General features: G+C 42.3%; 1 protein-coding gene across 1 annotated transcript in view; it reads right to left on the minus strand.

The window, feature by feature from the left end:
- Nucleotides 1-26359, minus strand: part of si:dkeyp-72e1.9 (syntaxin-binding protein 4) — a 220597-nt gene that overhangs the window by 181029 nt on the left and 13209 nt on the right. The gene's annotated exons all lie outside the window — the stretch shown is intronic.

Raw genomic sequence — 26359 nt, forward strand, 5'->3', positions numbered from 1 at the left:
ATGAATCACATTTTTGTGCATTGTTACACGGTCAGTGATGGCGATAAGATAAGATCAGATAAAACTGAGGTAGCTGGTCGGTATTGTGGCGACATCAAGTTTGATGTACAATCTTAAAGCAAAACACTAATGGCGCTAGCATGAATGCTAAATGGTCAACAAGCAGAGGACAACAAAGGATGTTTACTGTCAACAAAAGTAGCACACATAAGGTGGACAGCCACTTAACTTATCAGTGAAAACCACGTCCTGCAAGAAGATGTCCTTCATACCACCAGAGAGGAAGGACTGTCAAAGAGCATCAAGTTGCAACTACTGGCTGAATGTGAATTGATTTTGCTTCCTGGAGAAGGTTTGACATGTGTAAATAATCCCAACCAGCTGAGGTCGCATTGTAGCAAAAAAAAGAGATCAACATTGTCATCTGAAAAAGGTAAACAAACTTGATTGTTTCAGCAACTGTTTAAAGAAGAGTAAATTGTGATTATGACTTTCACTTTATTCCTACTGGACTTCTTTTCACCAAATTTTGAGTTCAGGAGAACATTTTGAAAATGTGACATTCTGACTACACAATTACGTTTGTCTCCAAATATTGGGGTATTTTTCTCAATAAATTGTATTTATGCGAGCAAGTGATTAATCGTGATTAATTGATCACGATTCATTAATCATGATCAATTAACCACGATTAATCACCGTTCTAAAGTGTGATTCATCTGATTACTTGACAGTCGTACTAAAAAACCCATCCAAAAGTTCAGATGGCAACTTTCCATTTTTTTGGTGCTCTTTGGTTTCCCACAGGGGCAATACGGTGGGACAGGGGTTAGTGCATGTGCCTCATAATTCGAAGGTCCTGAGTTCAATCCCGGGCTCGGGATCTTTCTGTGTGGAGTTTGCATGTTCTCCCCGTGATTGCGTGGGTTACCTCCGGGTACTCCGGCTTCCAACCACCTCCAAAGACATGCACCTGAGGATAGGCTCCTCCCACCTCCAAAGACATGCACCTGGGGATAGGATCCTCCCACCTCCAAAGGTAATGCACCTGGGGATAAGCTCTTCTCACCTCCAAAGACATGCACATGGGGATAGGCCCCTCCCACCTCCAAAGACATACACCTGGGGATAGGCCCCTCCCACCTCCATAAACATGCACCTGGGGATAGGCCCCTCCAACCTCCAAAGACATGCACCTGGGGATAGGCTCCTCCCACCTCCAAAGACATGCACCTGGGGATAGGTTGATTGGCAACACTAAATGGTCCCTAGTGTGTGAATGTGAGTGTGAATGTTGTCTGTCTATCTGTGTTGGCCCTGTGATGAGCTGGTGATTTGTCCAGGGTGTACATCCCCTTCCGTCTGAATGCAGCTGAGATAGGTTCCAGCAACCCCGCGACCCCGAAAGGGACAAGCGGTAGAAAATCGATGGACGAATGGATGATTTCCCACAAGCCCAAATATTCAAGACAAATGAAAAATGCGAGAGTTGGGGTTTTCAGAGTCTGCGTTGAAGAACACAGTCCTGTGTGTTAACGGCCTTGCCTCTGGAACTAGGTATGTAAGTGTGTAAAGTTGTACCACCACACCACATCCAAGAGCGCTAATTGATGCACCAGAAATATAATTCACCAGATGGTGTTTTGAAGTCTGCAGAACACAGGGAGAAGGTCGTTTGTTGGCGAAAACTATTTTGGGATGACAGAGGAGGAACGAGAGGGGCATGCCAGTCAACTGTGTTCAGTTCAGAGCATTAGCGTTAGCATTGGCATTATCCAAACCAGACTGGAATGAAACAGGTGTTTTTGTAACTATGGTTCTTTTGTACATAGACAATGAATATAAACATGTGTTAGTACTGGATCGGACTGCACTTACTGTACCCACAGTCAACCTCCACGCTCCTAAAAGCATGTACACATCTCACTATCTCACTTGACTGAGTCATTGCACTAACAGCAAGCTAGCAGAGTGAGTTACAGGGAACCAAAGAAGTTGTCGCAAGGATTCTGTGTTCAAAGTCACTGCACTTTTTTTGAATTTTTATTTTGCCTGTCATTCACAATTCCTTTGCAACACAAAAACAAATATATTTTACTTGTTTTACATTTGTAATATATTTCAGGTAGTAGGTGGATAACAATGTAGCTAATAGGAGTACACTAGTCCTCTAAAAACCATCACAAAGCAGCAACAATACTCCATTTACATGTCATGATCTGAATATTAACAAGTATTAGTGATATTGTTATTATAAGTGCTAACACAGAGGAACTACTTTTAGCAGCGCCGTGATCACAGAGAGCTAACTAGCTTATGCTGTTATATTGACATATTGAACTTCTGCATTGCCTCTGAGTTGGTGAGAGTTAATTCTAGATGATAAATCATGTCTCAGCTGGATGGTAAAAGGTTGTAGACATAAACCCACAAGTTGGTCAACTTTGACATCCAATTTAGATCCACAGATGGCCAGAAAGACACAAGACACTGGTTTTAACTCTTTGTGAGGATGATTATTAATTGTTTGTATGAACAGGAAGATATAAACATCCATTAGTCCTTATTCCAGTGAGAGCAGACATTGTACAATAAGTTATTGATTGTATGATGTTTATTGTCTCTCATCAAGTCTGCCATGATTAGTAATGTTGTTGAAGGGAAAGTGAACATTGTGACGTGTCTGTGAAATGAATACACAGCTGTATGCTTAAAATTATCAAAATATGTAAATTACATAAATGTTATTACATTACATCGGTACTGTAATACATTTTATTATAAATGTTACTACATGACATATATACTTACATTATGTATATACTACATGTTATTATGAATGTTACTACATTACCTATATACTTACATCATGTATATATTACATGTTATTATGAATGTTACTACATGACATATATACTTAAATCATGTATATATCACATGTTATTATGAATGTTACTAAATTACATATACACTTACATCATGTATACAGTACATATGAATGTTACTACATTACATATAGACTACATTGCCAAATGTATTTGTCCAGCCATCCAAATGATATGAGTAGGTGTCCTGATCACTAATCACAGGTGTATCAAATCAACCACTTCGGCATGTAGACTGTTTCTACAAAGATTTGTGAAAGAATGGGCCGCACTCAGTGATTTCCAGTGTGGAACTGTCATAGGATGCCACCTGCGCAACAAATCCAGTCGTGAAATTTTCCGGCTCCTAAATATTCCGAAGTCAACTTTATTGTAAGAAAAGGGAAGAGTTTGGGAACAACACCAAGTCAGCCCACCAAGTGGTACGCCGCGTAAACTGAGAGGGAGGTCAGCAAAATGCAAAGACTTTCTGCACAGTCAGTTGCTAGAGAGCTCCAAATTTCATGTCACCTTCCAATTAGCCCACGTACAGTGCGCAGAGAGCTTTATGGCCGAGCAGCTGGATTTAAGCTATACATCACCAAGTCCAATGCAGTGGTGTAAAACAGTGTTAATTTTGTTGACTAAAATTTTTCGTCATAGTTATCGTCAACGACCTTTTTTTTCTGACTAAAACGAGACAATAACTAAATAAAAAATAATTTACGTAGACTAAGACGATGACGAGGTGTATTGACATATTCGTCAACGAATAAAAACGAGACGAAAATGTCTGCCAGAGACGAGATCCAATCGGAACTAATTTCGTTAGGAAGAGGCGGGAGGAGTTGGGAAGAGAACCAATCAGAGCGACGTGGAAAGGAAGTTACGTAAACGTAGTTTGCGTTTGAGACAACTTGTCAACGCCGGGGAGGAAGAGGAGAGAGGACATATGGGGAAATTTTATATTTGACGTCAAAGATAACAAGCCGCAGTGTAAGAAATGCAGCGCGAGGATTACGGGGAAAAACACAACAAACTTGAAGCGACATTTACAGTCGAATCACCCCGAAATCCACACACAGGTAAGCATTTTCCACAATATACAACTCACTCAACGTTATCCCGTTTATTACACGGCTTACTCGTGAAATACTAAATCTGAGACATGATTTTCATCAAAATACAACTTGTATCGGTGATTTTTCTGACTTTCAGAAATTGAAGGGAAAGTTTACATACTACCCTTTAGTCGATTAAATCTACTGTAGTTTTCGTCGACTATAATCTTATGATATCTCGTCGACTAAAACTAAACCAAAACTAAAACAATTTAAATAACTAAATTATGACTAAAACTAAATTACATTTTAGTCAAAAGACTATGACTAAAACTAAATCAAATTTTGCTGTCAAAATTAACACTGGTGTAAAAGCACACGGCAATTGGACTCTCGAGCAGTGGAGACGCCTTCTCTGGACTGAAAAGTCACGCTTTTCCATCTGGCAATCTGATGGACCGTTCTGGGTTTGGAGGTTGTCGGGAGAACGCTACAATTCGGACTGCATTGTGCCGAGTGTGAAATTTGGTGGAGGAGGAATTATAGTGTGGGGTTGTTTTTCAGGAGTTGGGCTTGTCCCCTTAGTTCCAGTGAAATAAACTTTGAATGCTCCAGGATACCAGAACATTTTGGACAATTCCATGCTCCCAGCCTTGTGGGGAACAATTTGGAGCGGGCCCCTTCCTCTTTCAACATGACTGTGCACCAGTGCACAAAGCAAGGTCCATAAAGACATGGATGACAGAGTCTGGTGTGGATGAACTTGGCTGGCCTGCACAGAGTCCTGACCTGAACCAGATAGAACACCTTTGGGATGAATTAGAACAGAGACTAAGAGCCAGGCCTTCTGCACCAACATCAGTGTGTGACCTCACTAAAGCACTTTTGGAAGAATCGTGTAAAATTCCTACAAACACACAGCCTTCCCAGAAGATATAAACACACTCCACAACCTTGTGGACAGCCTTCCCAGAAGATATAAACACACTCCACAACCTTGTGGACAGCCTTCCCAGAAGATATAAAAACACTCCACAACCTTGTGGACAGCCTTCCCAGAAGATATAAACACACTCCACAACCTTGTTGACAGCCTTCCCTAAAAAGTCGAATCTGTAATAGCTGCAAAAGGTCATATTGAACCCTATGGGTTAGTACTATGGGATGGCACTTCAACTTCATATGTGACTCAAGGCAGGTGGCCAAATACTTTTGGCAATATAGTGTATACTTACAACATGTATATGTTACGTGTTATTATGAATGTTGCTACATAACATATATACTTAAATTGTGCACATTAAACTTTGATGGAAGTTTTTAAAGCGCTTTATAGGCGAAAGAGTGACTTCCATTAGCTCCAATGTTAGCTGACTCTTGCTAAGATTTATTTACAACTTAGAATGGAAACAAAAAGAAAACTGTGTTCTTGTCTTAGTAAGGATTGTGAATGATAGACAGAAGCGCAGTTCCCCTGTAAGGTGAGTTTGTTTTGGAGTGATACTTCTGTAAAATGATATCAGCAACACGTGATTGAATACTGCAATACAGGACAACGACTAGAACATATGTATGGATGAATAAAGACATGTACATTAATATTATGTATGGATAATTAAATACATCTACATTATTTTTATGTATGGATGAACAAACATGCATATTATTTTTATGTATGTATGAATAAAGATATGTACATAATTTTATGTATGGATGAATAAAGACATGTACATTATTACAAACCCCGTTTCAATATGAGTTGGGAAATTGTGTTAGATGTAAATATAAACTGAATACAATATTTGCAAATCATTTTCAAACCATATTCAGTTGAATATGCTACAGAGACAACATATCTGAGGTTTAAACTGATAAACATTTTTTTTTGCTAATAATCATTAACGTTAGAATTTGGCAACACATGCCAAAGAAGTTGGGAAAGGTGGCAATAAATACTGATAAATTTGAGGAATTCTCATCAAACACTTATTTGGAACATCCCACAGGTGTGCAGGCTAATTGGGAACAGGTGGGTGTCATGATTGGCTATAAAAGCAGCTTTCGTGAAATGCTCAGTCATTCACAAACAAGAATTGGGAAACAGTCACCATTTTGTGAACAAATGCGTGAGCAAATTGTCAAACAGTTTAAAAACAACATTTGTCAACGAACTATTGCAAGGAATTTAGGAATTTCACCATCTATGTTCCATAATTTCATCAAGAGATTCAGAGAATCTCGAGGAATCACTGCACGTAAGCGACGATATAACGGACCTTCGTGTAAAGAATATCACCGCATGGGCTCAGGAAAACTTCAGAAAACCCCTGTCAGTAACTACAGTTGGTCGCTACATCTGTAAGTGCAAGTTAAAACTCTACTATGCTAAGCCAAAGCCATTTATCAACGATACCCAGAAACACCGCCGGCTTCCCTGGGTCCGAGCTCAGCTAAGATGGACTGATGATGCAAAGTGGAAAAGTGTTCTGTGGTTTGACGAGTCCACATTTAAAATTGTTTTTTGGAAACAGTGAACGTCGTGTCCTCTGGACCAAATAGGAAAAGAACCCTCAGGACTGTTCTAGGTGCAAAGTTGAAAAGGCAGCATCTGTGATGGTATGGGGGTGTATTAGTGCCCAAGGCATGGGTAACTTACACATCTGTGAAGGCGCCATTAATGCTGAAAGGTACATACAGCTTTTGGAGCAACATATGTTGCCTTCCAAGCAACGTTATCATGGACGGACGCCCCTGCTTATTCCAGCAAGGCAATGCCAAGTCACTTGTTACAACAGCGTGGCTTCATAGTAAAAGAGTGCGGGTACTAGACTGGCTTGCCTGTAGTCCAGACCTGTCTCGCATTGAGAATGTGGGGCGCATTATGAAGCCTAAAATACCACAACGGAGACCCCGGACTGTTGAACAACTTAAGCTGCACATAAAACAAGAATGGGAAAGAATTCCACCTGAAAAGCTTCAAAAATGTCTCTCCTCAGTTCCCAAAGGTTTATTGAGTGTTGTTAAAAGAAAAGGTGATGTAACACAGTAGTGAACATGCCCTTTCCCAACTACTTTGGCACGTGTTGCAGCCATTAAATTCTACGTTAATTATTATTTGCAAAAAATAAAATAAAGTTTGATCATCAAATATTTTGTCTTTGTAGTGCATTTAATTGAATATGGGTTGAAAAGTATTTGCAAATCATTGTATTCCATTTATATTTACATCTAACAATTTCCCAACTCATATGGAAACGGGGTTTGTATTAAATTTATATATATATATATATATATATATATATATATATATATATGTATATATATATATATATATATATATATATATATATATATATATATATATATATATATATATATATACACATCCATGCACATTTATATATATATATACATATATATAAATATATATATGTATGTTGTGGGGGGGGCTTCATGGTGGCAGAGGGGTTAGTGCGTCTGCCTCACAATACGAAGGTCCTGCAGTCCTGGGTTCAAATCCAGGCTCTGGATCTTTCTGTGTGGAGTTTGCATGTTCTCCCCGTGAATGCGTGGGTTCCCTCCGGGTACTCCGGCTTCCTCCCACTTCCAAAGACATGCACCTGGGGATAGGTTGATTGGCAACACTAAATTGGCCCTAGTGTGTGAATGTGAGTGTGAATGTTGTCTGTCTATCTGTGTTGGCCCTGCGATGAGGTGGCGACTTGTCCAGGGTGTACCCCGCCTTCCGCCCGATTGTAGCTGAGATAGGCGCCAGCGCCCCCCGCGACCCCGAAAGGGAATAAGCGGTAGAAAATGGATGGATGGATGTTGTGGGGGAGGGTGCGTGGCCTGCGGGCCTGCAGCAAAGCGGGGTGTGCCAGGACCGGCTTCGAGATCAGCAACAGGGGCAGATGGCCCAGCAGTGCCAGGTCCTGCAACGTTGGCAGTTACCGCGCAGTGCATGGGGGAGAAGGAAGACCCCCATGCCTTCATTGACATTTTTGCGGCCATGGCAAAAGCATGCGTGTGGGGGTGCGGCTCTTGCTGTTCCTGGCGGGGGGGGCGCAGTGAGCGGCGCTCAGACAGCCTGCGGCCTCCATAGTGCACTTCCCGGACCTGAGGAGGGCATGCTGGACCGGACAGGAGGCACTGCGAAAGAATACCGACGCCAGTTCCGGTTCATGTGTCTGGAGCAGGAGGACCGCCCGTTCACCTTTGGCCAACGGCTCCAGGAGGTGGCGACGCTCTGGCTGCAGCCGGGAGAGGGTGATGGCCGACTGCTGGACCAAATCCTGCTGGAACAGTTTGTGGAGGCGATCCTGACGCGGACGGCCAACTGGATCCGGTACCACCGGCTCCGGAACCTTGCAGCAATGGTGACCCTCGCCGAGGACCACATGGCCTACCACCGCGAGGCGCAACAGGCACCCACGGTGCACAGACCGAGCGTGCGACATGAGAAAGAGAGAGTACCACACATTCCCCACCTTAACCCGCGTGACCCTCCCTCTGCTCTTTCTCCGCAGGTCTCGGCTGCTGCCTCCAGAACATCTCCCGCGCAGACGGCCCCTCAAACGTTTGGGCAGGCGTGCTGAAGACATGGGCAGCCCGGTCACGCGCTTGGGACCGCCACCGGTGGAGGTGGGGCACGTGACTCGGGTGGCCGGCCCTTCAGTGCCCTGTGAGACGTATTGTATCCAGGTAACGATGCAAGAAAGTACACACCAGGCGATGGTGGATTCGGGCTGCGGGCAGACCATGATCCACCAGAACCTGGATGGGCTTTGAGGCAGGCAACACGGATACAAATTTAGGTGTGTTCCTGGGGATGTGCACGAGTACCCTATGGTGCCAGTAGAAATTTGGCATGAGGGCCAAAAGCATAGTGTCAAGGTAGCTGTTAAGTACGCACCTTACCCCCCGTATTTTGGGCACAAATTGGCCGGTGTTTAACCGTCTACTGACACAATGCGTGGGGGTGCGTTCACGGACTGCAGGAAAGGGGAGATTCCGCGCGAAGCGGGTCGTGCCAGGACCGGCTTCGTGATCAGCGACAGGTGCATAAATGACACAGCTGTGAGTGTTTGGGTGATCACCTGTCGCTCTGTTAAAGGCAGCAGTCGGGAAGGAGAAAGAGGGTTGATGCTGAAGAGCGAGAACTGACAGAAACTAATGGGTGGAAAGCAACAAGAAGAATATTTATTGAAAAATAAAACATTGTTCGCAAAGATGAACAAAGCTGTTCTGTCCGTCCTTGGTGGTCTGAAGGACCCGGAGGAGCAAAAGCCCCACATATGTGTGTGTGTATATATATATACAGCTGAGATAGGCTCCAGCACACACCGCGACCCCAAAAGGGACAAGCAATAGAAAATGGATGGATGGATTATTTAAAGGTCTTCAATGTGATGTTATTGTGGGGATGATGAAGTGATGAGGTTTTTGTGGTGATGATAAAGTGATAATGTTACTGTGGTGATGATAAAGTGATGATGTTTTTGTACACTACATTTACACCACAACATATTTGTGGGTGTGAGGACTAAAACTGTTACTCATGCTCATGTCTAGAGCAGGCTTGTGCAGGATGCATCACATACCTTCAGGGCTCTTTAGGCTTTATATGTTTGGACAGCACTTATTCTTACATGTGCACAAGTATAAGCAGCTTTGCTTATCACCTGGTGCGCGCACACACACACACACGCACACACACACACACGCACACACATGCACGCACGCACACACACGCACACGCACACACACACACACACAAACACAAGTAAACACTCTGAAGGACTGCTTGTATCGCACATGATATCAAACATATGCTTTGTTGGTTGCAGTAAAAATGTTATATCCCATCACCAAAGCTGTTGTATGGTAATTGTAATATTTAGAGTGTGCAGTGATGATGTGTAACACATATACACACACACAAATAGACACACACATATACATACACATAGACACAAATAGTCACATAGAGACACACACATAGACACATTTGGACACACACATGGACACATATAGACACACACATAGACACATTGAGACATACATAGATACATTTGGACACACACATGGATACATATAGACACACACATAGACACATTGAGACACACATAGATACATTTGGACACACACATGGATACATATAGACACACACATAGACACATTGAGACACACATAGATACATTTGGACACACACATGGATACATGTAGACACACACATAGACACACACATAGACACATTGAGACACACATATAGACACTTATAGACACAACATAGACACATATAAACACACAGACACGTATAGACACACACACATATACACATTTAGACACACAGACACCTATAGACACACACATAGACTAGGACTGTAACGGTACGTGTATTTGTATTGCACCGTTTCGGTACGGGGGTTTCGGTTCGGTTCGGACGTGTACCGAACAAATACACATGCTAGCAGCGACCGGGCTAGGACAACATTTAAAAGCCAGAGCTGGAAGACCCTCCTGCTTCGTTAAGACCTTCCGTTTGGGAACACTTTGGCTGCGCGATACAACAATGGAGGACGGAGGTTTGCCGAGATTGTTCAGCAGCTGCTTCTGACAACACGTCAAACATGTGTTGCAGCTTTCCTGCTTCTGACTCCCTGAGCTTATGTATTCTCGGGGGCAAAACCTTTCACTCTACCCGGCAGGGGGTCTCCACAGTTCCAGACTCCAGGGTAAATGAAGAGTCCGGCGATTAGTTGCAAATTGTGGCTTTATTGAGGTCTTGCACACGGCCAATCCAACAAAACACTAGCCACTCCCGCACTCACGCTACGCTCCCTCACCTCTCTTGCCCACACACTCACCTCACATGCTATCCCAGGGGTCGGGAACCTTTTTGGCTGAGAGAGCCATTCAAGCCAGATATTTCAAAATGTATTTCCGTGAGAGCCATATAATATTTTTTAACACTGAATACAATTAAATGCGTGCATTTTTAATTAAGAACAACATTTTTATAGTATAATAAGTCTCTTATTTTTTTTAATAACATTGTTATTCTAAAGCTAACCAATAATAAATATAATACTTCTTACCATTAATGCGACTTCGTTAACAGGTGCGATAGAAAATGGATGGTTGGATAAAATGCATAAGAATGTTATATAATTTGAACGTTATTTTTAACACTGTGATTACAGTCGGAATTATTCATTACTTATCGTGTTAAGGTATGTCAGCTAAGATTTATCTGAGAGCCAGATGCAGTCATCAAAAGAGCCACATCAGGCTCTAGAGACATAGGTTCCCTACCCCTGTGCTATCCCATATTAAAGGCCTACTGAAATGAGATGTTCTTATTCAAACGGGGATAGCAGGTCAATTCTATGTGTCATACTTGATCATTTCGCGGTATTGCCATATTTTTGCTGAAATGATTTAGTAGAGAACATCGACGATAAAGTTCGCAAATTTTGGTCGCTAATAAAAAAGCCTTGCCTGTACCGGAAGTAGCAGACGATGTGCGCGTGATGTCACTGGTTGTAGAGGTCCTCACATCCTCACATTGTTTACATTAACGGGCAGCAGCAGCTAGAGCGATTCGGACTGAGAAAGCGACAATTTCCCCATTAATTTGAGCGAGGATGAAAGATTCGTGGATGAGGATAGTGAGAGTGAAGGACTAGAAGAAAAGAAAAAAGAAAAAAGACGAGAGCAGTGGGAGCGAATCAGATGTTATTAGACACATTTACTAGGATAATTCTGGAAAATCCCTTATCTGCTTATTGTGTTGCTAGTGTTTTAGTGAGATTATATAGTCATACCTGAAAGTCGGAGGGATGTGGTGACCGCCAGTGTCTCTGAGGGAAGTCATGGAGGAGCCAAGAAAGTCGCAGCTGCCTCTTTGACAGCTGCAGGAAGAACGACACAAGCTCCGCTCATGTTTACGGTAAGAGCCGACTTATTTCCACAATTTTCTCACCAAAACCTGCCGGTTGACATGTGGTAGAGAAACATGTTCGCTTGACCGCTCTGTTCTGTATTAAAGCTTCACAACAAACAAAGAAACACCGGCTGTGTTTGTGTTGCTAAAGGCAGCTGCAATCCACCGCTTTCCACCAACAGCATTCTTCTTTGTAGTCTCCATTATTAATTGAACAAATTGCAAAAGATTCAGCAACACAGATGTCCAGAATACTGTGTAATTATGCGATAAAAACAGACTAATTTTAGCCGTGATTGGTGCTGGGAGAAAATGTCCGCTACCACCGGTGACGTCACACGCACGCGTCAACATAAGCATCATCATTCCGCGACGTTTTCAACAGGATACCTCGCGGGAAATTTAAAATTGCAATTTAGTAAACTAAACCGGCCGTATTGGCATGTGTTGCAATGTTAAGATTTCATAAATGATAAATGATAAATGGGTTGTACTTGTATAGCGCTTTTCTACCTTCAAGGTACTCAAAGCGCTTTGACATTACTTCCACATTTACCCATTCACACACACATTCACACACTGATGGAGGGAGCTGCCATGCAAGGCGCCAACCAGCACCCATCAGGAGCAAGGGTGAAGTGTCTTGCTCAGGACACAACGGACGTGACGAGGTTGGTACTGGGTGGGATTTGAACCAGGGACCCTCGGCTTGCGCACGGCCACTCTCCCACTGCGCCACGCCGTTCATCATTGATATATAAACTATCAGACTGCGTGGTCGGTAGTAGTGGGTTTCAGTAGGCCTTTAAAAGGCCACACACACACATACGCTACTCTCATAACACAGTGGTTCTCAACCTTTTTTCAGTGATCTACCCCCTGTGAACATTTTTTTAATTCAAGTACCCCCTAATCAGAGCAAAGCATTTTTGGTTGAAAAAAAGAGATAAAGAAGTAAAATACAGCACTATGTCATCAGTTTCTGATTTATTAAATTGTATAACAGTGCAAAATATTGCTCATTTGTAGTGGTCTTTCTTGAAATATTTGCAAAGAAAGATATAAAAAAAACTAAAAACTTGTTGAAAAATAAACAAAAGATTCAATTATAAATAAAGATTTATACACATAGAAGTAATCATCAACTTGAAATGCCCTCTTTGGGGATTGTAATAGAGATCCACCTGGATTCATGAACTTAAGTCTAAATATTTTTTCACAAAAAGAAATCTTTAACATCAATATTCATGGAACATGTCCACAAAAAACGGCGGGCAGTGTTGATGAACATAGACACCGACTCAAACAAGTTGAAAAACTTATTGGGGTGTTTGCATTTAGTGGTCAATTGCACGGAATATGTACTGTACTGTGCAATATCAATTGCAAAATCAATCAATCAATCAAAAAAAGCACTTTATATGTAGAAAGGTTTTGTTAAGAAACCATTCTGAGCCTTATCTTGATTAGTTTTTATTTTATATATGTTGACCACATTAACCCTGCCTGGTTGCCTGGATTTCGAACTACCTCACCGACAGGCCACAGTACGTCAGACTGAAGGACATCACGTCTGACACTGTGATCAGCAGCACCGGAGCACCGCAGGGAACGGTGCTAGCCCCTCTTCTCTTCACCCTGTACACCGCTGACTTCTGCTACAACTCAGAGCTGTGTCACATCCAGAAGTACGCGGATGACACAGCCATCGTCGGGTGCATCAGGCACGGCAGAGAGGAGGAGTTTCGGAACCTGGTGAGGGACTTTGTTGTCTGGTGCCACACAAATGTCTTGCAGCTCAATCCGTCAAAGACCAAGGAGCTGGTCATTGACTTTGGGAGGTCGAGTCCACGGTCACAAACTATTGTGATCGAGGGAGTTGAGGTACAGACCGTGGACTCATTCAAGTACCTCGGGGTTTGGGTGGACAATGAGCTGGACTGGACTGTTAACACGGACCACCAGTACAAGAAAGGACAGAGCAGGCTGTACTTCCTCAGGAGACTGCACTCCTTCAACATTTGTAGAAAACTCCTGTGGATGTACTACCAGTCTGTGGTTGCCAGTGTTCTGTTCTACATGGTGGTGTGCTGGGGGGGCAGTACATCTAAGAAGGACAACTCCAGACTTGAGAAACTGATCAGGCGGGCCGGTTCTACAATCGGAATGAAACTGGACTCACTGGTGACGGTGGCAGAGAAGAGGACTGTGGACAAACTAGTGAGCATCCTGGATGATGCCAGTCACCCTCTGCATAGCGTTATCAGTAGCCAGAGGAGCCTGTTCAGTGCTAGACTGCTTCATCCCAAGTGCAGGACTAATAGACTCAATAACTCCTTTGTCCCACACGCCATTAGACTGTACAACTCCTCTCTGGGACGGGGGACGGGGGGTATTAGGATAACAGGGGATGCAAAACATTAACAGTGCAATACGTTTTCATAACATGGTCACTACTGCCTACTTTGTCTTGTTATATTCTTATTTTACTGTTATATTGTTACTCCCATTGTTTTTATTCTTTTTGTAATATTTCTCTATTTTGTTTCCTTTTAAACCCCCATTATTTACTTTTTACTTTTTTTTTTTTAAGTGATCTCAACTCTGTACACTGCTGCTGGAATTTTAATTTTCCTGAAGGAACTCTCCTGAAGGAATCAATAAAGTACTATCTATCTATCTATCTATCTAACCCTGGCAATGGACCCTGTGTGTATATGTATGTTATGCCATTGTTTACAAATTTGGTAAATAAATAACCAAAAAATGTGTATTTTGTTGTTTTCTTACTGTACTGAAAATGAACCGAACCGTGACCTCTAAATCGAGGTACGTACCGAACCGAATTTTTTGGGTACCGTTACACCCCTAACATAGACACATTGAAACACACACACAGACACTTATAGACACACACAAAGACGAATTGAGACACACGCAGACACATATAGACACACACATATACATAATTACACGGACACATACACACACTTAGATACATATAGACACACACACAGACACACATTGACACACAAAGACACACATAGACACACACAGACTTAGACAAACTTTAACTATCCATCCATCCATCTATCCATCCACCCATCCATCTTCTTCTGCTTATCCGAGGTCGGGTCACGGGGAATGAGCCTAAACAAAGAAGCCCAGACTTCCCTCTCCGCAGCCACTTCGTCCAGCTCATCCCGGGGGAACTCGAGGCGTTCCCAGGCCAGCCGCATTACTGAAGACGCCGCACCAATCCGCCTGTCGATCTCACGATCCACTTTTCCCTAACTCGTAAACAAGACTTCCAGGTACTTGAAGTTTTCCACTTACGGCAGAGTCTCCTCCCCAACCTGGAGATGGCACTCCACCCTTTTACGGGCAAGAACCATGGACTCTACCATGAATTGATTAACGTGGAACCCGACTTAAACAAGTTGAAAAACTTATTCGGGTGTTACCATTTAGTGGTCAATTGTACGGAATATGTACTGAACTGTGCATCCATCCATCCATTTTCTACCGCTTATTCCCTTTTGGGGTCGCGGGGGGCGCTGGCGCCTATCTCAGCTACAATCGGGCGGAAGGCGGGGTACTAATAAAAGTATCAATCAATCAATCAATCAATCCAACTTTGAGGTGCTGATTCTCATCCCAGTCGCTTCACACTCGACTGTGAACTGATCCAGTGAGAGCTGAAGATCCTGGCCAGGTGAAGCCATCAGGACCACATCATCTGCAAAAAGCAGAGACCTAATCCTGCAGCCACCAAACCGGATGCCCTCAGTGCCCTGACTGTGCCTAGAAATTCTGTCCATAAAAATTATGAACTGAATCGATGACAAGGGGCAGCCTTGGCGGAGTCCAACCCTCACTGGAAACGTGTACGACTTACCGCCGGCAATGCGGACTAAGCTCTGACATTGATCGTACAGGGAATGGACCGACACAATCAGACAGTCTGATACCCCTATCCTCTCTGAGCACACCCCACAGGACTTCCCGAAGGACACCGTCGAATGTGTTCTCCAAGTCCACAAAGCACATGTAGACTGGTTGGGCAAACTCCCATGCACCCTCAAGGACCCTGCCGAGAGTATAGAGCTGTTCCACAGTTTCACGACAGGACGAAAATCACACTGTTCCTCCTGAGGTTCGACTATCAGGCGTACCTTCCTCTCCAGTACACCTGAATATACCTTACCGGGAAGGCTGAGGAGTGTGATCCCACAATAGTTGGAACACACCCTCCGGTTCCCTTTCTTAAAGAGAGGAACCACAAACCCGGTCTACCAATCCAGAGGTACCGCCCGAGATGTCCAAGCGATGCTGCAGAGTCTTGTCAACCAAGACCCCACAGCATCCACCCCAGAGGCCTTGCCACCGAGGAGCTTTTTAACTACTTCAGCAACCTCAGCCCCAAAAATAGGAGGGGCCACCAAAGGTTCTCCAGGCACTGCTTCCTCATAGGAATATGTCTTGGTGGGATTGAGGAGGTCTTCGAAGTAATCCCTCCACCGATCCCCAACATCCGCAGTCAAGGTCAGCAGAACACCATCCTCACCATACACGGTGTTGACTGTGTACTGCTTCCCCTTCCTGGGGCGGCGGAAGGTGGTCCAGAATTGTTTCGAAGCCGTCCGGAAGTTGTTTTCCATGGCTTCCCCGAACTCCTCCCATGTCCGAGTTTTTGCGTCCGCGACCGCTGAAGCTGCTGACAGCTTGACCTGTCGGTACCTGTCTGCTGCCTCCAGAGTCCTATGAGCCAAAAGAACCCGATAGGACTCTTTCTTCAGCTTGACAGCATCCCTCACCGCTGGTGTCCACCAACGGATTCTAGGATTACCGCCACAACAGGCACTAACGACCTTGCAGCCAAAGCTCCAATCAGCTGCCTCGATAGTAGAGGTGCGAAACAGGGTCCACTTGGACTCAATGTCCAGCACCTCCCTTGTGACATGTTCAAAGTTCTTTTGGAGGGGGGAATTGAAATTCTCTCTGACAGGAGTCTCTGCTAGACATTCCCAGCAGACCCTCACAATGCGTTTGGGCCTGCTAGGTCTGTCCGGCATCCTCCCCCACCATCGCAGCCAACTCACCAACAGGAGGTGATTGGTAGAAAGCTCAGCCCCTCTCTTCACGAGAGTGTCCAAAACATGTGGCTGCGTTGAAGTCCCCCAGTAGGACAGGGGAATCACCCGGGGGAGGACTTTCCAGTACTTCCTTGAGTGTATCCAAAAAGGTTGGGTACTCTGAACTACTGTTTGGTGCGTAAGCGCAAACAACAGTCAGGACCCGTACCTCCACCCGAAGCAGAGGTAAGCTACCCTCTCGTCCACCGGGCTAAACTCCAAAGTGCAGGCTTTGAGCCGGGGGGGCAACAAGAATTGCTACCCCAGCCCGTCGCCTCTCACTGCGTGCAACGCCAGTGTGGAACAGAGTCTAGCCCCTCTTGAGAGAATTGGTTCCAGAGCCCTTGCTGTGCGTTGAATTGAGTCCAACTATATCCAGCCGGAACTTCTCCACCTCGCGCACTAGCTCAGGCTCCTTCCTCTCCAGCGAGGTGACAATCCACGTCCCAAGAGTGAGTTTATGTAGCCGAGGATTGGACCGCCAAATGCCCTGCCTTCGGCTTCCGCCCAACTCACAACACAACCGACCACTATGGCCCCTACCATGAGTGGTGAGCCCATTGGAGGGGGGACCCACGTTGCCTCTTCGGGCTGTGCCCAGCCGGGCCCCATTGGGACAGGCCTGGCCACCAGGTGCTCGCCATTGTGCCCCAAATCTGGACCTGGCTCCAGAGGGGGAGCCCGGTGACCCACGTCTGAGCGAGGGAAATCGGAGTCTCTGTTTTTGTATTCCCATAGAGGTCTTCGATCTGTTCTTTGTCTACTCCTTCACCTAGGACCTGTTTGTCTCGGGAAAGCCTACCGAGGGGCATGGAAGCCTCCGTACAACATAGCTCCTAGGATCATTGGGACACGCAAACTCCTCTACCACGATAAGGTGGCAGCTCAGGGAAGAAACTTTAATGATCCACAAGGGAAATTGTTTCACACAGTAGCTCAATTACAAAGGATGGACAGGGTAAGGATGGAAAGGATAATACACACAATGGCACAAAAAGTAGGTGAAAACAGAAAGGTATACAGTAGACTAAAAATGTACCATAGTAGCAATATAAGTATAACATATATATAAGACTTACGTATTATATATACAATATATAACAATGAGCATGTACAATATTACAGTATATGTAACAGCTGTAGTATGAAATAGAGAGTAGATCCAGCAGAGAAAAGACATTATTAACAAAGATAATTGCTACTATGGTACATTTTTATTCTACTTCATACCTGCATTATCCTTTCCATCCTTTGTAACTGAGCTACTTTTTGGAACAATTTGCCTTGTGGATCATTAAAGTTTGTCTAAGTCTAAGTCTAAGAGAGGTAGCTAACATCAGGTAATAGAAAGATATCATCTATTGCTGTATGGCCAGTGTTTTATATTTACATTTTATTCATATAGCTCCTTTAAATGTAATTATTTGATACTTCTTTATATTGACAAATGTCACCTTTTATTGTTCAATGATCATTACCTATATCTAGTTTGTGTGCTTAGCTGTTGTGTAGCTGCTGGCTCCTAGTGGCCTGTAGCTTAGCATGTTTACTTTTTTGTAAATTATTTAAGTACAAAAGCCAAAAGCAGTGAAGTTGTCACGTTGAGTAAATGGTAAATAAAAAGATAATACAAAGATTTGTAAATTATTTTCAACTTATATTCAATTGAATAGAATGCAAAAACAAGATAGTTCATGTTCACAGTGAGAAACGTTTTATTTTTTGCAAATAATCATGAACTTAAAATTTAATAGCAGCAACACATGTCCAAAAAGGCATTTCTACCAGTGTGATACATGGCCTTTCCTTTTAACAACACTCACTAAGGTTTGGGAACTGAGGAGACACATTATTGAAGTGGAATTGTTTCCCATTCTTGCTTGATGTACAGCTTAAGTTGTTCAACAGTTTCCCTTCTGATATTTTAGCCTTCATATTGCACCACACATTTTCAATGTCTGGACTACAGGCAGGCCAGTTTAGTACCCGCACTCTTTTACTATGAAGCCACGCTGTGGTAACACGTGGCTTGGCATTGTCTTATTGAAATAAGCAGGACGTCCATGATTACGATAGCAACTTATGTTGCTCCAAAAGCTGTATGTGCCTTTCAGCGTTAATGGTGCCTTCACAGATGTGTAAGTTACCCATTCCTTGGGCACTAATACACCCCCATACCATCACAGATGCTGGCTTTTACACTCTGACCCTAAAACAGTCCGGATGGTTATTTTCCTCTTTAGTCCACAGTTTCCAAAAACTATTTGAAATGTGGACTCGTCAGACCACAGAACACTTTTCCACTTTGCATCAATCCATCTTAGATGAGCTCGGGCCCAGCGAACCATTTCTGGGTGTTGTTGATAAATGGTTTTGGCTTTGCATAGTAGAGTTTTAACTTGCACCTACAGATGTAGCGACCAACTGTAGTTACTGACAGTGGTTTTCTGAAGTGTTCCTGAGCCCCTGATATCCTGAGCGGTGATATCCTTTATACACTGATGTGGCTTTTTGATGCAGTACCGCCTGAGGGATTCAAGGTGCGTAATATCATGGCTTACATGCAGTGATTTCTCCAGATTCTATGAACCTTCTGATGATATTACGGAGCGTAGATGGTGAAATCCCTAAATTCCTTGCTATAGCTGGTTGAGAAATGTCGTTCTTAAACCATTTGTTCAGGCATTTGTTGACAAAGCCGTGACCCTCGCCCCATCCTTGTTTGGGAATGACTGAGCATTTCATGGAAGCTGCTTTTGTACCCAATCATGGCACCCACCTGTTTCCAATTAGCCTGTTCACCTGTGAGATGTTCAAAACAAGTCTTTGATGAGCATTCCTCAACTTTCTCACTCTTTTTTGCCACATGTGCCAGCTTTATTGAAACATGTTGCAAGCATCAAATTCCAAATGAGCAGATATTTGCAAGAAAAAATAACAGTTTCTCAGTGTGAACATGAAATATATTGTCTTTGCAGTCTATTCAATTTAATATAAGTTTAAAAGGATTTGCAAATCATCGTTTTTATTTACCATTTACACTATGTGACAACTTCACTGCCTTTTTACTTTGTACATTTGAAGAAATTGTGTGTTTATTGGAAGACATTTTGATTAACTGACCCTCCAGCTTTGCAGAAGATGATATCACGCACAAGTAAACATGCTGCAGGACTGCTTGTATTGCACATATGTAAACACTCTGCAGGACTGCTTGTATCACACATGATATCACACACACACACACACACACACACACAAAAGTAAACACTCTGCAGGACTGCTTGTATCTCACATGATATCACACACAAGTACACAAGCTGCAGGACTGCTTATATCACACATGATATCACACACACGTAAACACTCTGCAGGACTGCAGCTTGTAACGCACATGATATTGCACGCAAGTAAACACGCCGAAGAGCTGCTTGTATTACACATGACATTGCACACAAGTAAACATGCTGCATGACTGCTTGTATCGCACATTACATCACACACATACACACTAGTAAACATTCTGCAGGACTGCTTGCATCGCACATGATATCACACACAAATAGACACGCTGCAGAACTGCTTGTATCGCATATGATATCGCACACAAGTAAATATGCTGAATGACTGCTTGTATCGCACACGATAAAAGGCACAAGTAAACACACTGCAGGACTCCTTGTTTCGCATATGATATCACACACAAGTAAACACAACAGGACCACTTGTATCGCACATGATACCACATACAAATAAACACGCTGCAGGACTGCTTGTATCGCACATGATATCACATACACAAGTAAACACACTGCAGGACTGCTTGTATCGCACATAATATCACACACAAGTAAACACACTGCAGGACTGCTTGTATTGCACATGGTTTCACACACAAGTAAACACGGTGCAGGACTGCTTGTGTTGCACATGATACCACAAACAAGTAAACACGCTGCAGGACTGCTTCTATCACAGATGATATCACACACACAAATAAACACACTGCAGGACTGCTTGTACCACACATGATATTAGACACAAGTAAACACACTGCTGGACTGCTTGTATTGCACATGGTATCACACACAAGTAAACACTGCAGGACTGATTGTATCGCACACACCCACACACACACACAAAGAAATAAACACGTTTTAGGAATATTTGTATCACACATGATATCACACACAAGTAAACACGCTGAAGGACTGCTTGTATCGCACATGACATCACACACAAGTAAACACACTGCAGGACTGCTTGTATCGCACATGATATCACAAACAAGTAAACACGTTTCAGGACTGCTTGTATCGCACATGATATCAGACACAAGTAAACACGTTTTAGGACTGCTTGTATCGCACATGATACAATGACAACTTTGTATGTGTGTGTTGAAAAGCTATATTTGACTAAAATACCACATGGCCAGTGGGTAGGTACCTTCTAATAGAAAGGAAGTGAGGCAGAATAAAAAACAACAACAACAATAACAAATCTGCATTCTTAAGCCGTGGGAGCTAAGTGGGTTAGGATTGAGCACATGACCTACTTTGGATCAGGCAGACTCACTGATGCTGAGCAGGGATTCCTCACACACAAATCCCCTCCATATTAGGACTGACATTATTGGCTGTGGGGCTGCACTCAAACCTCTTTGAAATGTAAAAAACAGTTTTCATTTCCAAATGACTAACGTCTTTTCTATGCCAGTGTATCAAAGACAATCCCTGTCTTTTACTTGGCAAGAAGGGCTGCAACATGGAGCCTCTTGTCTCTTTGTTCTTGTTTGCAACATGGAGCTTCTTGCCTCCATGACGTGCATGAATGTCATGTGCAGGGAAATGAAATTACGACATGACTCATACATCCTCATATATACAGTGGGGCAAAAAATTATTTAGTCAGCCACCGATTGTGCAAGTTCTCCCACTTAAAATGATGACGGAGGTCTGTCATTTTCATCATAGGTACACTTCAACTGTGAGACAGAATATGAAAAAAAAAATCCAGGAATTCACATTGTAGGAATTTGAAAGAATTTATTTGTAAATTATGCGGAAAACAAGTATTTGGTCTATAACAAAAATTCAACTCAATACTTTGTAATAAAACCTTTGTTAGCAATAACAGAGGTCAAACGATTACAATAGGTCTTTACCAGGTTTGCACACTCAGTAGCTGGTATTTCGGCCCATTCCTCTATGCAGATCTTCTCAAGAGCAGTGATGTCTTGGGGATGTGGCCGAGCAACACGGACTTTCAACTCCCTCCACAGATTTTCTATGGGGTTGAGGTCTGGAGACTGCCTAGGCCATTCCAGGACTTTCAAATGCTTCTTACGGAGCCACTCCTTCGTTGCCCGGGCGGTGTTTTTGGGATCATTGTCACGCTGGAAGACCCAGCCAAGTTTCATCTTCAAAGCTCTCACTGATGGAAGGAGGTTTTGGCTCAAAATCTCACGATACATGGCCCCATTCATTATTTCCTCAACACGGATCAGTTGTCCTGTCCCCTTGGCAGAAAAACAGCCCCAAAGCATGATGTTTCCACCCCCATGCTTCACAGTACGTATGGTGTTCTTGGGATGCAACTCAGTATTCTTCTTCCTCCAAACACGACGAGTTGAGTTTATACCAAAAATTTATATTTTGGTTTCATCCGACCACATGACATTCTCCCAATCCTCTGCTGTATCATCCATGTGCTCTGTGGCAAACTTCAGACAGGCCAGGACATGCACTGGTTTAAGCAGGGGGACACGTCTGGCACTGCAGGATTTGATTCCCTGTCGGAGTAGTGTGTTACTTATGGTAACCTTTGTAACTTTGGTCCCAGCTCTCTTTAGGTCATTCACCAGGTCCCCCCGTGTGGTTCTGGGATTTTTGCTCACCGTTCTCATGATCATTTTGACCCCACGGGATGAGATCTTGCGTGGAGCCCCAGATCGAGGGAGATTATCAGTGGTCTTATATGTCTTCCATTTTCTAATGATTGCTTCCACAGTTGATTTATTCACACCAAGCTGCTTGCCTATTGTAGATTCACTCTTCGCCGGCCTGGTGCAGGTCTAAAATTCCTTTCCTGGTGTCCTTCGACAGCTCTTTGGTCTTGGCCATAGTGGAGTTTGGAGTCTGACTGTTTGAGGCTGTGTACAGGTGTCTTTTATACAGATAACGAGTTCAAACAGGTTCCATTAATACAGGTAACGAGTGGAGGACAGAAGAGCTTCTTAAAGAAGACGCTTGAGGTCTGTGAGAGCCAGAGATCTTCCTTGTTTGAAGTGACCAAATACTTATTTTCCACCATTTTTTACAAATACATTCTTTACAATTCCTACAATGTGAATTCCTGGATTTTTTTTCACATTCTGTCTCTCAGATTGATTGTACAGATATGGTGTTGTTTCTGCTGGGCAAGTATGCCTGACGCGCCTCCTACATATATATATATTGTAGCTGAGATAGGCGCCAGCGCCCCCCGCGACCCCGAAAGGGAATAAGCGGTAGAAAATGGATGGATGGATAATATATATAATAATTATATATATATATATATATATATATATATATATATATATATATATATACACATACATATATGTGTATATATACATATTATACACAATATATATATGTATATATATTGTGTATAATATATGTATGTATATTATATTGTGTATAATATATATATATACACATATAAATACAAATGGCTATATATATGTGTATATACATAAATGTGTATATATACATATTATACACAATATATATATGTATATATATTGTGTATAATATATGTATGTATATTATATTGTGTATAATATATATATATACACATAAAAATACAAATGGATATATATACATGTATATATATATATAAATGTATACACTATATATGTATATATATATATTATACACAATATATATATATTGTGTGTATAGATAGTGTGTATATATATATAGATATATTGTGTATAATATATATACATGTATGTGTATATATACATATTATACACAATATACAGTATATACGTATATACATATTGTGTATAATATATGTATAAATATTATATTGTGTATAATATATATATACACATATAAATACAAATGGATGTACTGTATATATATGTATATATATATATATATTTATACACTATATATATTTATATATATATATATTATACACAATATATATGTCTACATATTGTGTATAATATATACACATACACATAGATATATATACATATATGTATATATATATATATACATATAAATGTGTATGTGTATATATTATATAATATAATAATAATAATATATATATATATATATATGTATATATATACATATACATGTGTATGTGTATATATTATATATATATAATATAATATATATAATAATTATATATATATATATATATATATATATATATATATATATATATATACTGTATATTCATCCATTTTCTACTGCTTGTCCCTTTTGGGGTCGCGGGGCTGGAGCCTATTTTATGCTGCATTCGGGCGGAAGGCGGAGTACACACTGGACAAGTTGCCACAGACAAATATACATGTATATATATATATATATATATATATATATATAAATAAATATATATATATATATATATATATATATATATATATATATATATATATATATATATATATATATATATATATATATATATATATATATGTCTTGATTGGATTATCCAGAGAATAGTGCTCGATACCGTGGTAGAGCGCAATATGTAGGTGTGGGAAAAAATCACAAGACTACTTCATTTCTACAGAACTGTTTCATGAGGGGTTCCCTCAATCATCAGGAGAAAATCTCCTAATGATTGAGGGAACCCCTCATGAAACAGTTCTGTAGAGATGAAGTAGTCTTGTGATTTTTTCCCACACCTACATATATATATATATATATATATATATATATACACACACATACCAGTGTCAGGGGAGGCAAGTGAGGCAGTGCCTCACCTGCCACCAGGTGGCTTAATCATGAGATGTTCCAAAACAAAGTAATACAATTAAATAAGTGTTAATATTTTGTCTTTTGGTTTATGCTTTCTATGTGATTTTGGTGTGGTTCCTGTATACCGTATTACCTTGAATAACCACCGAACATGTAAAACACACCTGCCTTGAATTACTAAAACGCACTACCCAAATTAATAAACGCATGCTTGCTCTTACTGCCGGGTCAAATTTGTGACATCACGATTGACCCTTCCCCTGCCATTATTTCAAACTGACGGAGGAATTGTTTTACTTTAACTGTGTGTAAACCAAGGGTCTTGTTCCACAGCCACACAGATCACACTAATGGTTGTGATATGAAAAAACTTCAACACTCCCACCAACACGCGCCACACTCCGCGAACCCACATTAAACGATGACAAACACACTTCTGGAGAACATACGCCCTGCAAAACACCACAAACGCAACACAACAACCACCCACAATGCAATGCATCCACGACTACCAGCTACACCGTCCATACAACCGCTGGCACCACCTCCTCCCCCCCCCGTGCGTTGGTTGAGGTGGGCGGGGTTGGGGGCGCATAATAGCCACTCATCACGGATACACGGCACTATGGGTAATCTCTATGCTGCGTTTAGAATGTGCCACAGAGCCAATGCTCTCCAGAAATGTGCTTGGTGTGGGTGCACTGAGTGCGGCGCACACTAGTAAGAGCCCCAAAGCCGTCCACATCACAAACATCAGTGTAAAAGGTATGGCTATTGACCAAGTATGCATTGCAATCTCGTAAAAGAAGCAGCGAAATGCATGCGTCCGGCCGGCATGTAGACAGCATGGTGTAAAAGTGGGCGCGATGACAAGCTGTAGAGCAGTGGTCCCCAACCACCGGGCCGCGGACGCAGAATAATTTTTAATTATTTTTGTTTTTTATCACACTCAATTTTTTACTGCATGCCATTGGTAAGCGCAGGGGTGAGAAGAGCCTTTAAATTACTTAGCGCCTGCTTACTTTTACCGCATTCTTTGAATAAGCGCAGGAGTGAGAAGAGGTTTTAAATTAATTAGCGCCCCGGCTGCTATTAAAGGAAATACGGTATTTTCATCATTTTCATGGTCAAAATCGCGGAAATTCCATGTTTCCGATCAAAACAACGCAGCATACGAGAAGTTAGGCAGACACAGGCGGTGCCTCCACGGCTACACACAGTGTGTATTGGGCGTGTGCGTGCGAGGGGGCACATGCTAGTTGACACGGGGAAAAGGCAGGCCATGAGGCAGCATGTACCTCTGCCTCAAGGTAGGGGCCGATATATTGTCAATCTGCAGTTCAATGCCTCAGCAGTACTCTGA

Source organism: Nerophis ophidion, linkage group LG07, assembly GCF_033978795.1.
Source record: "Nerophis ophidion isolate RoL-2023_Sa linkage group LG07, RoL_Noph_v1.0, whole genome shotgun sequence".
In the NCBI taxonomy this organism is placed as follows: Eukaryota; Metazoa; Chordata; class Actinopteri; order Syngnathiformes; family Syngnathidae; genus Nerophis; species Nerophis ophidion.